Raw genomic sequence first — 13,459 nt, 5'->3', positions numbered from 1 at the left:
TTACGACGATCGGTCAGCTGATTTCAGCAAGGATTACGAGTCGAGTCGATCATCGGCTCCCACCGGATTACACCGCCTGCAATGAAAAGCGAGAAGATCATTAGACTGCGAAGACTCCTCATATAAGTTCGCGCGACACGCGAGATACAAAATTATATAATGTAATTTGGAAGAAATCGACTTCCGATAAAAGCGAACTGAAAACCTTCCTTCTTTTTCCGATAATATCGGAGAAACTGTTGAATTTCCGATAAATTATAAATCTTAATTCTAATTTATAGCATATCCTCTATATATCATTACGTTAGGCGTCACTGATTTTTACATTTACCACCGGTGTATGTGCATGTGGCAAATAAAAATAGAGTTACGTTCGCAATACTCGTCGCATTGAACGGATGCAATAAAATGGAACGCGTAAATACATAGCAAATGCACCCACATCGAAAAGTTTGCTTCCATCTTTTTTCCCTCTTCCAAGTGGGTTTTACCGGGGCGAGGGAAAATTTAATTCGAGGAGAGTTAACCCAGTTTCGGAAGAATGTGTGTACGCGAGAAGATTCATCCATATATATATATATATATGTATACATAAATTCGCATTTGTAAAGTGAGATACTTCGCAACAGCAAACTTAAATAACAACCAGTATAGTGAAAGCAGGCGCGACAAGTAGTACGAACCAATCGCGGGTCGTCTTCGGGCGAAGAGGTTGTTCTGCAAGGATGTCGTTTTGCAAATTTCATGTTAAAGTAATAAAAGTTTTGTGCGAATCCCGCAAGTAGTAAAACCGTCCGCAAGCTTGTATATGACCGCTACGTTGTGGCGGGAAAACCAGAAGCTTTTCGGAAATTTGAGTTTGTTATAAATTAAAACAGAAAAGATGACTGTGGAGAACAATGTGAAAAAGCACATTGTAAATACTCGAGTTTTTTAATTTCAAATTACAATGCAATTCATTGTATTCGCAATGCTCGTATTTCCTTTCTCGCCAGAAACAAATTATCCACCATTTTTCATCAGCGTTTTATAATACAACATAAAATTCTAACAAGACTAATTCAGATAATAAGCAAAACTAATATTCACAGATACTAAGTAGAAATTTTCTTCCCAAAAATAATAAGGAAGATTCATGCCATAATTCATTATCACGCCAGCGTACTAAATGAGTTTTTACGCTAACATTCACAGTGCAATAATTGCTAATAGAATACTGTAAAAAGTAAAGTACCGTACACTTTTTTTTATTAAAGTAATAAAGTGCACGTAATCACTGTCCGCGACGTTATTCAGAAAGAAAAGTTGTCGCAATTTGCGGAAAACAGAGGTACACTCTCCGTGTACACGAAAGATTTTTCTATGAATGTGACAATAGTCGCCTTTCGCAGTTAAGAAGTTAAATCGACGTTATGACATGTTTTATATATCTCGTCTGCAGCAAATTTCCACTTTGGAAGGTGTTCGATTTTTGCGAAAAGAGGACAAATGTCTGCGCGCATGAGGATCGAGGAAACAAAAAGAGATTTAAATCGTATGATGGCACGGGATGACACTGTCACTACCAAGTTTCTGTTGTGAAATAAAATTTCGACTGTAAGACTCGACAAAGTAGAAACGCACTTATAACAGATGTCGAATATCCCTGAGAAAAGTACGGCGTACTTTCGAGAGATATAAAATATATCGCGCAAAGTATTATTCAATAAGTTCTGAAATACGTATCTTGAGTGAGATTTGAATTTAATTCGCGATACGAGCCTATTCTTCGCAAAAAGGTATTATTAACTTTAAAAAATACCTTGACACGGAAAGAGAGAGAGATGGAAAAACTTGTGCAAGGGAGAAAAGATGCCGAGGTAGAGTATAGAAGAGCCTTAACGAAGAAACATTAAACATACACATAAGAAAGAAAAATGAATAGCAAAAAGGAATATAATGTGTTGCAAAAAGTGTACGAGAGAGCGCGGAAGGTGTTTCTTGAAAAGTATATATCTGCGTTGTTCCCGTCGTAAATTCGTATCTTAGTTATTATTCCAGCAGCATCTCGCACTCGCTATTCACCGAACTGGCATATCGATTCCTACGGGATTCATTTCTGAGTCGAATTCGCTCGTAAATGTAAACAAGAGATCGCACAGACTGGCAATTGACCTGGTCGAAATTTATTATACCGAACAACTTGGCGAAAGAATCGCCTTCAACTGTCAAGTGCGATATCTACCATTTTACCCTTAAATAGCAAAGGCAAATTAATTATGCCATAAACAGCGCACATTACTCGAATATTTTGATACTAAATATAATCTTTCGAACAAACTAAGTACTTTTCTACCACCTCTACATAGCAAACTTTCAACTATTCCCGGCTTTAAACTAGGTATTCTAATCGTTTCATTTTACGGGGCTAGTTTAAATAGAGTAGTTGTAATCTGATAACCGTAACACCTTAATCACTTCATTATCTGATGTGTACAACCTGCAGTAGATAGCTTTAATTTTGAATAAATTCAACACTTTGTCTTCTTTCGTTGTATAATATCACGATATTATAATAATATACAGTATATTACGGAGTAATCTTTTATATAGGAATAATTTAAATTCTACGAGACAAAACTTAAATCCAAAGATCTAGAAAAATAACAATATAAATCAAGGGTAGCATATATTCTTAGAAAATTCACCGTTACGGAAAGTTCACTATTGTATGCATACGTCGTCGGATGTATTTCACATTTCACGAAACGAATTTTACGCAGCAAAAAGAAAGATTGGACGGGATATTATCTTGTGCTACGCTCACACACACACACACATACACACACACACACACACACACACACACACACACACACACACACATATATATATATATATATATACATATAACCGTTTTCCATTGCATGTATTTCTCTTGCTGGATTTCGCTGATGGATCTTTCTCATCGAGAAATTGCTGTTCACTCTAAGGAAGCTTATTTCGCGATCTTTTCCGTACAAAGATTGTAACGTGTAAGCAGCTGCTGCCTGAAAGCCTCGTAGTTTTCATAAATTTACATTTTGAATGAATATAAAAGCCGAACTTAAACGTCCACGAGAGGCAACGCTGTTTTTTCCGTCCATATACGCATATATATATATATAAATTCTGTTTTCCACTTGTAGCTAATTATATATATATATAATGATATCCCGCAGGTTTAACTTTTCCAGTAATTGTAGTAAACATTCGAGTAATATTAAAAGTGGTTTTTGAGCAGCGCAACGTTATACGCGTCATAATAATTTGCATATTTTCGTCGAATTTTCCTCTATTCTCCTCTAGTTATGCCAAGTTTTTACCGTGAAACTTTGTAGACGTTGTTAAACAAATAGTTGTAAGTTATATACAATACTTTCGATTCTTTTCTTATTCGTGAGAGCTTTATCTTAATAACTTATCAAGATTTTACTCGTGTCCGAAATGATATCAATCTTCAAAATTTTGTTCTTCGAATTGTGGTCTAAAATTACATGCAAATATCTTGGCTGACTTAGACCTATTAGACGAACTAAGTTTAATGTGTTCGAAATATAAATTGGAGTCAATTGAGTTTAATATGAGAAATATATACAAAATAATGCAAGAAGTAATATATGAAGCAAGTTAAATTTTTATATATAAGAAGAGAGTAGAAGGAAAAAATGTTGACGCATAATAGGTTTTATAATATAACTTGAATAAACTTTTGTAATATCGTAATATGCAATTTTTCCTATCTCTATGTTGCTCCCAAGCAACGTCTCAAGTGAACCGGATCTGTTTTTAAATTCCCCGTCTTGAAAACTCGAAGCGTGTATCGTAAAAGGTCAGTAGCTCATAAAATGGAGAACAATCGCCAAGAAAATCAAGGGAGATTCTCGTTTCAAAACACTTCGTATTCACAAAATTCTCCTTTTCTCCCTCTTTCGCTCTTCCTGTCTTGTAGTTTTATCACATTTACAGCAATAAAAGATGCAAGCGAACGCATTATGCGAATTTCTTCTGCATTTTGATCTTTAACTTTTCCCATCTACGTTAATTTTCTCTTACAACACATGTTGACGCGGTACCTTTAAAAATACAATGTCGTTGCACACAAATACACCGCGTTTAACGTTGAAAATTCGCGAAAATTCATGTAACGTATATAAACTATATAAATGCCTTTCCGCATTTTGAGTTTGTATAACTTTCAGTTAATCGTGTGTTAACTTTGTCCATGTGGTTTATGAATTTACTGGTTGTTTACCACGTTTCAATGCCGCAGGAGTCCCCGACGAGCAACCACTGGCGTGTCCATTTACGATATACACATGCAGAATTAATGAACAAAATTGCGCGCAATCGAAATGATCATCGGAATACATTTTCTTCCAATTTTCTATACTTTTCAATATATATATATATATATATATATATATAAATATATTAATTAAACAAAATTAATGTAGGTATTAAAAAACTCTTCAAATATGGGTACGCGTATACGGCGGGCACATGCGTGACATACTTCACTTACATTAATTAGATTGTGCGCTAAAGCTTGAACAGAAATTTCAACAAATTTACGAAGCGGTAAAGAGGTGCTTCGCCAGCTTTCGAGAACAATATTTTCGCGAGAATACGTGACAGTTGTTGGAACTTAAACTAGATAGTTCCCCCATCAAGTTTCTAAATTTTCCGATAAATAGGATACAATTTCCGCTGATACACATTTATAGATATTATTTGACTTAAACTTTTTATAAAGAAAGAGAGAGAGAGAGAGGGTTGTATGTGTCTATATAAAATTCTTCTTCTTGTTCTTCTCATTTAATTAAGAATCGAGAATGTAACGTGAGACCGTCTTTTTTTCGAAGAAATACATGGACAAATTAAGCGAGCAATTAAGGATCCCCTGCTAATGACGAGACAGAGACACCACAAAGTGCCCTGTCAAAGAGCAATTCGAGGTCCATTATCACAATGGACAGACTAAAAGTTCGATTGACACGTAGTTTATATATAAAGAATCAGGTGACGGATATTCGATACGGTGAAAGTTTTTATTTCAAAGGACTGTCATTACGTTAAGTGTCTTTGAACGTCTTTTATCGACGAATAATGACGATGCATTTATGTTACTACGTTGAGAATCGAATATCTACGTAAACTTCAATATATTTATCGAACATTTAAATCTCGACCATTGAGAATGAACCGTATACCGAATTGTTTACATGCCCAAGTTTGAGCTTCATTCGATATATAACGATGATTGAAAATGTAATCGACCGAATAAAGGTATACTTGCGTGGAATGGCTGAAATTTCTACTATGCATTTTATGCTGCAATATCTCTGATTCATTTCACTCAAGAATTTATGTTTCAACAAGATGTAATATTTCTCGATAAAAGTATATTGCCGCGCAAGAAGTTGATTTTCTTCTTCGTGTCAGAATTTGCTCAACTCGAAGAAAAACAAAGTTGGACTATACAACTTAATTTTGTAACTATTTGTTTTTTTCTCCACAATAAATTGATAGCTACATACCGGCTTCTTTACAGCCGAAGTATTTCAATCAATGTTATTACGATGTTCTTTTATTAATATCCGTTGCAGAATTGAAAAAAAAAACCGGCATGTTGGCATTTATCGAGTGATCGTATTTAGAACGTAAAATATGTAATGTCATTTCGAGAGCGCGTGGAATACGTGGGATATGTCTCAATTTAAGCTGATGTTTTATTCTGTGTATTTATAACACATGACGATACTTGAATTAAATTCCTTCTACATTTCAATGTATACATATATACGAATCCGCGTGTAAAGAAAGAAATCACAATTTTCCCCCTTTTTTATCGCATTCAGCTTTTGACATTTTCATTTTGCGATGGACAATGAAAGCGTAAACGACGTGAATGCAATTTAAAGTTACCGAAGAGTTACTATAAGATTAACTTTTTACAGTTTTATTTTTTACACGAAGAGAGTGTCACCCTGTTGAGTATCGCTATGCGTGTTTATCAATCTTTTTCGTGCACGAATTTTGTCTCACGCGAGTTTCTTTTGGACGAAGCGTCGATCGAGATTAATGAGAATAACGAAATCTACAACAACAACAAGAGAAATCATGATAGGGTAGATGAAGCCCTTAATATTGAGAGAAAGATATACATTAGCGTCTCATCCATCATCACATCATGCACGGTAATTTTCATTTATCTCACCGGTGCTAACCGGTATAACACGTATACCAGAAGATTATTCCGTGTAGAAGAGATACTGCACGAGTGTGTACGATGAACGGACAACTTGCTTCCGGTCAATCTATTACCGCTGTCCTATATACTGCGCATCAGTAACCTTCAGTAATTTGAAAGAACATCATCTAATCGATATCCAATTCTCTCACGAGCACACCGGAAAGAAAGTTTAAAAAATTGTACGCAAAAATTTTACTTAAAATATTCCAGTGTTTAATTCATATATTTAATTCAGATAAGGGGAATGTAATCTCTGATTCCTCGATGTTTTCTCTCGTAAATTTTTTTCTACGGCAAAGTTTTAAATTCCTGTTCTGACACGTGAATTAATAAATAAATGGAAAATTTAATAAACTTTCGTGGAATACATTTTTTGCCGGATAAAAAACACATTCAGATTAAATTATGCAGCTGTTTGTTAATAAATCTCTCAACAATAAAAATCTGATATTTCGCAAAATTATTCCATCGCGTGTTGAAACAACGGATCATAACTGGTGGACATTCGGATGTTTCAAAATGCAATTCCTGATTAGTTTTTTTTTAAAAGATTATAAATTTAATTTCGCAGAAACAAAGTGTCCCCTTGCAAATCGATTTACGAGTATTTATCTTTAGCTTTGAACAAGATTTGCGGGAATTTATTTTTCCATCGGCAGGACCGGACAGTAGTTTCCCTCCCAATGTCGAGGAAGACCAGAAGACAGAATGACAGAAGAGATCTCTCTCGTGATCGCGACACAATCATCGATTGCAATTTCTTGGATCGTTTTCGATCCCCGATATCGCATATCCCGGAGCGATTTTAAAGAACGACTCGCCGAGCGATATTTACGCGTCTCCGACGGGTGCTCCTACACGCGATCAGTTATTTATAAAGCCATTCACGATAATCAATAACCTATGCCTCTTTCCTGTGCGGCGAAAATTCACTAACGTGCCAGCGCACGTCGAGCATCTCCGTCACCATGGAGCCCCGTCATTGTAATGGACCTAAAAAACCGCCGCAATCGAATTACAGCGGATAGGGATTTACAACGGATATCTCGGTCGCGCGTGAACGCAAATTCTGCAGAGGAATAGTGATATTTTAATTGACATACGCGCGCGCGTGTCCGCGTATACGTGTACACCGCCTACGCGAGTATTTGTAAACAATCGTAAATAACGTTGCTCGCGGTGAGAAAAAAAGTAGCGTGTTTTATGGCGACAGGTATTTCGAAAGGGCGTAAACGACGTGAAAAGGGTTTCTGATGCGAGATGAGGGAACGAAGAAATGCAACGGGATCAAAATTTATTTGAATTTCGAATTTTATCCTCCGTTGAATTAATTGTTCGACTGTCGTAATCTATAACTTTTTCGGATAAAAATGTAATTTGTATACAGTAATTTGTACATGAAGTATAATATGATAATAATATAAATAAGAGGATTACGCAAATAAAGTTTCGCGCAAAAATGTCAAAAGTTAAATTTTGCAAATTTATTACCGTTATTAGATACACTATAAATTTCACATCTGCCACAGACATTTTCTGATTTATTTAAACCATAATTTTCTTTGAAAATTCAAAAAAACGTTTTTCAATTACAATCCGCTTATAGGATTAAAATATGTAACATTTAAATAACGTACGCTACAATAACAGGGAGAGCTACATGAATAAAAAATGCAAAAAATGAGCTAATAATATAAGAGCCAAGCACAGAAATTAGGCGCACCAAACTTGTTTAAAAATCTTCTTTTTTTAATTTAATTTGCTAGTCAAACTGCAAAATTAAATTTGCAAGTCAAATAAAATAAAAAAGATTTCAAAACAAGTTTGTTGCACCTAATTTCTCGACTTTTTATTAGTCCATTTCCTACCTGAATTTTGCATTTATATGTATATATATATATTGATATATATATATATATATATCAAAGACTTTTCATTTTATTATACTGCGTAAAAATATTAAAAAGATAATGTAATTTTATAACAAAAGATATCCGAAACAATCGGCCTTTATATGAATAATTTTTATATTATAAAATAAAAAAGATTTTATTAGGCCATTTCCTATCTGAATTTTGCATTGATATATATATATCACACAATTTTTCATTTTATTATACCGCATAAATATTTAAAATATTAAAAAGATAATGTAATTTTATAACAAAATATATCCGAAACAATCGAAAAACCTTTATATGAATAAATTGCATATAACACAGCAGCACGATTATTTTTCATAATCGTGCAAAAAGGTAAATTAGCAACTACGCTTGTTTACGAGAAAATTATAAACGCGGGTATATAATTTTTCGCGATAAAAGCTTCTCGTGATTCCGTAGCATGTTTCGTGTCACCCGATTTTTCTTCCGCGTGAAAACATTAACAAATAATTGAGCGGCGATAGAGGATCCCATAGACCGGCGGCTGACCAAAGATACGCTCCAACCACTTTTCCGCCTAAGAGAACATCTTAGCGCGATAAACCGTCGGGTAAAAGCTCTCGCGAGACTCGCATAATGCTCCTTGCATCTTCCCTCGAATATATATATATGCTCACATTTCACCGAATCATGCGAGAACTAGTTTCAATAATCGCGAAGAAACGGACTTGGCTCGATTCGACTCGATCGTGAGCGGATCCGAAAAGGAAGATTCATCTTTCACGGGCAACAGGGAGTCATCTCACGTTCGATCGTGCCGAAGAAAGAGATGTCTACAATGAATTTCGAGGAAATACTTCCGAGAGTATTTGTACAGAATTGCGATTTCGCAAGAGCGCAGGACTTTGGAAACGTTTTCTATATCGCTCGAGCAAAAAAAATGATCGAAGTCGATGCAGCTGAATGCGAGCGATTTTCGATCTCCCGACTCTTGCTACAGCAAGCTACCGAGCGCTGTGGATATATATACTAATTTATGAAGTCGCGAATAAGGATTGCCGGCTACGAGATCGCGACATCCCCCGGGGAAATAATGGGGCAAATTACGAAGGAATGGGGACTCGAGCATTTTCCCTCGTTACCTACCTACCCCGGACAGCCTCTCTCTTTCTTTCGTGCTACGAGACGAGAATCGGGCGGAAGTTCGCGGCGGAACTCGCGGGAATACGCGTCCTAGAATGCGATATACGTTCTATTTGCGAACGGTTCCCCGATCGATCGCGAATAAGAGTATCGGAGATCCTGACGGGAACTCCGCCGAGAGACGACCGCGCGAGACACTTGGAAACTTTTTCGCGGAGCACGCATGATGAGGAGAATGAAGGTTCACCTGAGACCAGGATTCGGGGAAGGATCGAGCTTAAACTCTCTCTCTCTCTCACACATTGCATATACAAAGATACAATGCACCCCGCGATATTGCGTTTCCCGATTTTCCGCGCGCATATACGAGAGGCCTCTTTTTACCCGAGAGCAGACGGAGGCTGAACGCGCTCTCGAAGCAGGATAATCTCTTTCTCTCTCTCTGTCTCTCGCGTACCTGAGATCGGTCGATCGGTGGCGCAGGGCGCGGCGGCATGATCCCGTCGCAGCGCGGCGCCGTTCGACGAGCACTGAGCAGCTATTCTGCGCCAACCCGGTTGCGTCGACGTCGAAAAGAGACGCGCGTGCTCTCTATCTCGCTCTCTCGCGCGCGCGCTCGCGCGCGCCACCCTTTCGTCCGCAGCCTCCCTTGGTCCCTTCCGCCGATGCTCTCTCCCACGCTTCCCCCGCGACAACGACGACTGACGACGCCGCCACCCCGATGCCTGCTCCTCGTTTGAGCGCTTCGCCGCTCTGCGCAAGCCTTCGCTCCAAGAAGCCTCTCTCTCTCTCTTTCTCTCTCTTTCTGGCAAGAGAGAGAGGGTGGGAGATTTGAGGGTGGAAAGGGGCAAAAACGAGATAGTTAAAGAGACCAGGATATACACACACGTCGAAGAGGATGCTGGCTGCTTGCTCGCGGCGAAAGGGAGGGATGAAAGAAAGGGGTGGCGTCTTTTTGTAAAATAAGCGCCCCCGCTGCTTGACACCTGTCCCTTTCTTCCTTTCTATTTTTTTTTCTCTCTCTCTCTTCCGCCGCGCGATATCATTCCGCTGGTGCGGAAACTTCTTGTCGGATGTCGTTAACCCCGGTCGCTCGTCCGATCGCTTTTTCTCCTCGGCTTCTCTCGCTTTTTGTTGTCGTCGATGTGTTTAAACAGCGGCCGCGAACGTCGATACCATTCGGTAACGTTACTCGGAAATACAGCCGATGATGTTCTTCAAGTTCTCTCTCTCTCTCTCTCTCTCTCCCTTATCTGAGCTTTAATTACTCGGTGGCAGACGCGCGCACACAGAGCGGGGACCTAGATAAAGATGCATTATCTTTATTGCGGAGTGTGCATTTAAATGATACATGCCGGGCCGAAACAATTTATAACTATAATTTATTTGCGAAGCTTCTCGCTTTAAAAGTAGATTTGTTCGAAATGAAAGTTTAATTAGACCCACCCTTCTCTCTCTTCGCGACTCTTTAATCGTCAACGTCGAGATTTTTATTCCTCTGTTTGACTAAATATTTAAATTAAAATATCGCGTTGAAAACAGAACTTACTCGAAATTAATCAGTATTATGTACCGCTAGTATACTACTATTTTGAAATGAAATTTTTAATTTCATATATAAACGCCGTGTTAAGGATTACTTTGTACCTGCAGAAGCAGGTTTTTTAATTATTGCTATTCGTATTTAAGAACGATTCACATCGCTATCAAATATTCTATGAAAATACAGACGACTTATCTCAGAAAACTCTTGTATCTTCTTTAAAAAACTTTTTAGTACACAGAGAGGCGTTTATAAAAATAAACGAAAAATGAATATTTTTTTATCTAGATTGCTCCAATTTCAAAATATAGAAAACGTGCAATTATCTTTGTAAATGTTCTCACATCTCACATTCTTGTGTAAAGCTTACAATCTCCATTATCTAACAGACGTCATGTATGTAATAATGTAGACAAATCGATACGGACCAAGTAAATTTATAAAGATAAACGAAAAATAAAAATTTTTTTATCCAGATTATTCTCATTTAAAAATATAGAAAACGTGCAATTATCTTTGTAAATGTTCTCACATCTCACATTCTTGTGTAAAGCTTACAATCTCCATTATCTAACAGACGTCATGTATGTAATAATGTAGACAAATCGATACGGACCAAGTAAATTTATAAAGTCAAACGAAAAATAAAAATTTTTTTATCCAAGATTATTCTCATTTAAAAATATAGAAAACGTGCAATTATCTTTGTAAATGTTCTCACATTCTTGTGTAAAGCTTACAATCTCCATTATCTAACAGACGTCATGTATGTAATAATGTAGATCAAATCGATTCGGACCAAGTAAATTTATAAAGATAAACGAAAAATAAAAATTTTTTTATCCAAGATTATTCTCATTTAAAAATAGAGAAAACGTGCAATTATCTTTGTAAATGTTCTCACATTCTTGTGTAAAGCTTACAATCTCCATTATCTAACAGACGTCATGTATGTAATAATGTAGACAAATCGATACGGACCAAGTAAATTTATAAAGATAAACGAAAAATAAAAATTTTTTTATCCAAGATTATTCTCATTTAAAAATATAGAAAACGTGCAATTATCTTTGTAAATGTTCTCACATTCTTGTGTAAAGCTTACAATCTCCATTATCTAACAGACGTCATGTATGTAATAATGTAGACAAATCGATACGGACCAAGTAAACTATCGAAGGTATTCAAATTCAGTAATATCAATCGAGAGACAGATCGCCGACAATAACGAATAGATAGTTCCGCACGTACAATATGCTTGATATGTACGTATAATGAGAAGGATGTTCTATTCATAAACGCGTATTAGTACGCGAGATATATTGCCATGTCATATGATTTCTAATCTATTGTAAATTCGTGGAAAATTACGACAGCTTATGCGTTACATGTAATGCTTCTTTTTCTCGAACGAGAAAAATCTACTTCTGCTATATCGGAAATTCTATCGAAAACCATTTACCTTTATCAGATGTGTAATCGTCCTTTGGCTTTAAATCATCGTTTAATTTATTCATTGCACAGAACAGCAAATCTGATTAAGAGTATTTCTCTTATTCTGATATTCCTGAGACGCCCATATAACGTCGATAGTAGCTGTTAGATCAGACAATATCTTTGCAAAATGTAAGGATTGTCCATTAGCACGAGTCTGTTAATAAATAAATATAAGCTACCGGAGATTTGCGTGGAAATTTTGTCGAGAATTATGTATGTTGTGTTTACAGAAGAACGTAGTTGAAGGGATTTTATCGGGCTCGAGTAACGTTGTTGAAGTACTTCTATTGTATATTTTATCTATGAGCTTTCATTCAGCGTGTGTAAGCTGCTTGCGACAAAGGGGATCCTAAAGAGGATTATTTATAAATTAAGCGTAGAAACAAAAGAAGAGGACAGCTTTCTCTCGATTATTTGCTTGGCAGCTATTCTGCTGACACGTCTCTTCATTACCGGATTTCTTTCTTTGATAAAAGATTTTTATTCTTCGTGTACTAAATGAATTCGCGTTTCTCTATCTACTTTACAAACACTCATTCTTTAATTAGATAATGTCGCATTAGATATTATCGAAACGCTACGAGACTATTGTGATGTTATCAACATTTTAGATAAAATGATCAAGAGCTAAAGCAGGGAAAATATGAAAGATATATTTTCCGAAAAGAAGAATAATATTTTTCTTTCATTTATTCGATATACATACTTTTGTGCGTTACTCGCACATATTAACATTTATAAATTTTAAATCACTTGCATTTATTTTAAAGCAAGCCCCGTGTGTTATTAGTTTACACACGGAAGATGAGTTTTAAAAACGTTGTCGAAGAGAAGATGTATTTTTATCTGAAAAAAACTACCCAAGTTTTTCATCTACCATTTTTTACCGCTATCTAATGATTTTCCCAGGAGAAAAATTCATTTTCCGTATAACGTTTCACCAGGATCATAAATGAGCAGAATTTGTTTGCGGTCGAGAGAATGTGTAATACCGGTTCAAAGTAATCGCTTTACGAGAGAAGAACAAAGTTTGACTTGCGTATCGTCGATCGTCGAGAGCGCGCAAAGTAAACGACCTTTGAATAAATTGCGCGTATTGTGTATGGACATACAATTTTA

The sequence above is a fragment of the Nylanderia fulva genome, unplaced genomic scaffold, assembly GCF_048542155.1.
Source record: "Nylanderia fulva isolate GAGA-0341 unplaced genomic scaffold, ASM4854215v1 Scaffold14, whole genome shotgun sequence".
Classification (NCBI taxonomy): domain Eukaryota; kingdom Metazoa; phylum Arthropoda; class Insecta; order Hymenoptera; family Formicidae; genus Nylanderia; species Nylanderia fulva.
The sequence above is the reverse complement of the archived record's forward strand: the minus strand, read 5'-3'. Positions refer to the sequence as shown.